The sequence below is a fragment of the Halyomorpha halys genome, unplaced genomic scaffold (genome assembly GCF_000696795.3).
Source record: "Halyomorpha halys isolate HHAL.00 unplaced genomic scaffold, Hhal_1.1 Scaffold198.1, whole genome shotgun sequence".
NCBI classification, from domain to species: Eukaryota; Metazoa; Arthropoda; class Insecta; order Hemiptera; family Pentatomidae; genus Halyomorpha; species Halyomorpha halys.
The window spans coordinates 628,277-631,726 of record NW_027113946.1 but is presented as its reverse complement, the minus strand read 5'-3'; positions in this window follow the sequence as shown (position 1 = coordinate 631,726).

Genomic DNA, 3,450 nt, shown 5'->3' with positions numbered 1-3,450 from the left:
TTAGCGTGTGGATGGGTGATTGGTATTGGCTGATACAAGTTGGCGTGGATTTGCGGCTGATCCATCGGGTGTCGTTTTTAGACATAAATCAAAGGACGCTTGTGCTGCATCCACTGGTTTGTTTTCAGTTTGAATTCTTTTAGAACTGCTAATACATGAGTATTTATGTTCTTCGAGTTTTAATTAATTAAAGATTTTCTCCTACCTTTATAGTACAGGAGCCGGGAAGAAAAAAAGTCAGTTATCTCATCTCTATTTTTGATTAGTTTAATGAAATATAATTACTACCCAAAACTCTGAGTCTGCCCAGTATAGGTAGGGAGAATAAAAATTGGCGGCTGTTTCAAAACCTTAAAAAACGTTAATTTTTAATTCGGAGCTCTATATCTTAAAAACTACAAAAACAACGCTAAAAAATCTAAACGAACATTATTTAAAAGAGAGTAAATTTGCTGAAATATGAGCCCTAAAAGAGCTATTTACTTCCAATAGTTCTCGAAATATAGCTTTTTAAAAAGCAACATATCTTAAAAATCTTCTGAAAGATTAGTAGTTAATTGATGTATTTTGAGAAATCTATATCTCAGGAACTATATGACGTATAGATGTCCATTAGCACTCAAATTAAAGCTAGTTTAAGGTATTATACAGGAGTTTATGCCCTTTATCTTCGTAGGAATAGTAGTTTTCATGATATGGTCTAAAATAAATTGATTTATAGTTGTTCGGACTATAAGTTTGAGTTTTGAAAAACTTTATCTCAAAAACCATTGGACGTACAGATGTCTACTAGCACTCAAACAAAGCTAGTTAAATGTACTATAAAATAGTATATAACGTTTATCTTTGTAGGAGTAGTAGTTTTTGTGATAAAATAAATTCACAAACTGTTAATTTCTAGTAGTTCGTATAAAATGTTTGATTTTTGAAAAAATATATCTCTAGATCTATAAGACGCACATATGTCTGCCAGCACTAAAACTAAAGGAAATTTAACTTACTATAAAGTAGTTTATGACACTTATCTTCGTAGAGGTAGTTGTTTTTATGATATTCGCATATGAATATAAATTTGGCCAATGAAAATTTGTCCGAACAATTATAAATCAATTTATTTTAGCAAATATCATGAAAACTACTACTCCAACGATGATAAACGTATTATACTACTTTATAGTCCATCAAACTAGCTTGAATTTGAGTGCTAACAGACATCTGTACGTCAAATGGTTCAATCAATCAATGGTCAAAGGTCTCAAAATAAATTCACTAACTACTGATCTTTCAGTACGTTATGTACAACATTTTTTATGAAATATTGCTTTTTAAAAAGCTCGAGAACTATTGAACTTAAATAGCTCTATTAGGGCTCACAGTTTAGCAAATTTACTCTACTTTAAATGATGCACTCTTAGATTTTGTATTGTTTTTGGTAGTTTTAAAGATGTAAAGTTCCGAATGACAAATTAATTATTTTTGATGTCTTTAAAAAGCCATTTTTTATTCCCTCTACGTATACTTGGCAGACTCATCAATTTTGACTAGTAATTATAAATAATTTTCATTAAAGTAATTAAATATTGGGATGACTTAACTTACTTTTTTCTGCTCTTGGGCTCTTGTACCATTTGATTCAGTTATTAGCTCTTGTTAGAGTGTATATTATAAAAGTTTATCGATTCTGTGTAAATAATTTGTTTCAAATCTTTTTAATTAACTTTAGCAGTTTATTTTTCTTTTAACATAGCACAAATTTTATGAAGACATTGTATGTCTGGGTTATCAAATTAAAAAGTTACTAATAAAAAATCTAGAACGAAGGTTGAATTTATAGGTTATGTAGTACTATTTATTTGATTTTTTATCATCTACAACCAACACTGCTGACATTTAAGATTCCTTTTATTTATCCTTTCTTTATTTTCTTCCTTTTTATAATAAATTAAAAAAATCGAATGTAAAAAACGAGAAAATTCAATAGTACAAATCAAACGTGTGGATACCGGCGTTTGTTGCTTCCTTTCTTTATCAAGCATTTGTACAAGTCTTGGATTTGTGGCAAGTGGCAAACGTGTAGATCCAGCATTTGAGGCATGTTTGGAATATTCTCAATAACGGCTCTAACGATTTTTATTAAACTCGACAAATGAAGGTAAAATTTAGCAATACATAATGTCGTATATGTCTTATCCTCATTGTAATTGTACAACTTATGGTACAACTGTAATTGTGGTTTAAATGACCATATACTATTTTTGTAATACTTCCCATTCTATATAAAATTTCAGATGTGCCACTATTCAAAGCAGTGATATGAACTTCACATATTCGATGTTTTTATCTATAAATCCATGTTATTCTAGTTCCAGGGAGCTGTCGTACAAAATGTTGACATTGATTTCGAACTAATACAACATTTTGGAGAAATTTTAAAAACAAAAATCTTCAAGAATTGGGTGTAGATGGAAGATGTACCTCAGTAGGTTGGTACCATATCACCTATATGATCCATCGGACGTATCACACACGCTATCTCTATTACTTACCACCTTTACCCAGACAGGTATATGTGATAAAGATGAACGAAATCCAAACTTAAAGAATATGACTGTAGATTATTTAAAAACAATAAATGAACTACTGTAACAAGTAATTTAGTCAGAGGCGTGATGAAATCTATTTTGACACTTTTGAAATAATATTAAAAATTTTTAATTAATGTATTATTGAAATTTACAACTGTATATTATATTATACATTCAGTAAATTTGATCTCAGTTATAATGAAGTGATACAGACGTGTAGAGAAACTACTCATTGGTAGCACTCTAATGATGTTTTTACATTAGTGCCTCGTGGACTTCTTTTCAGGCACCGCGGAGGATTCCCAGGAATGGAAGAGGAGGTAAGGTTTGAAACTAGTAGGTTTTGGTTGTTAAGGAGTTTATAGTGTAAGGGATGATTTCTGGTTCGGGCTAGTTCGGTGATATATGGAACATTAAGGTCTTTACGTACGGTTTTATTTCTGACAAAGTAAGGAGTATGAGGATTTTGGATTGTAAGGATTAGATACGAGAGGAATTCCAAGGTTTAGTGGAGCCCCAAAGCTCAAAGCCGTATTGTGTAGATTGACCTAATTACAGCCATGTAGATCAGTCTTTTGTAATGAATTGGAAGTTTGGATCGTTTGTACAGTAAGTCCTGTAATAGTCGAAATCGGCGTGCAATCTCCAGTATTGTGTGAGATTTCCAGGTTAATCGTTTGTTCAGATGTAGTACAAAGTAAAGGATTTGTTCAACAAGGGTAAAGGCAATATTATTAAAGGAAACTGTAGGGCAGTCGGTAGGTTTACGACGAAGGGTAATGGTGATTTGATGGGATTTATTTTAATCCTCCAATTACGACACCATTCTTTGTGGGCTGTGATATGGGATTGGAGAGTTTGGAAT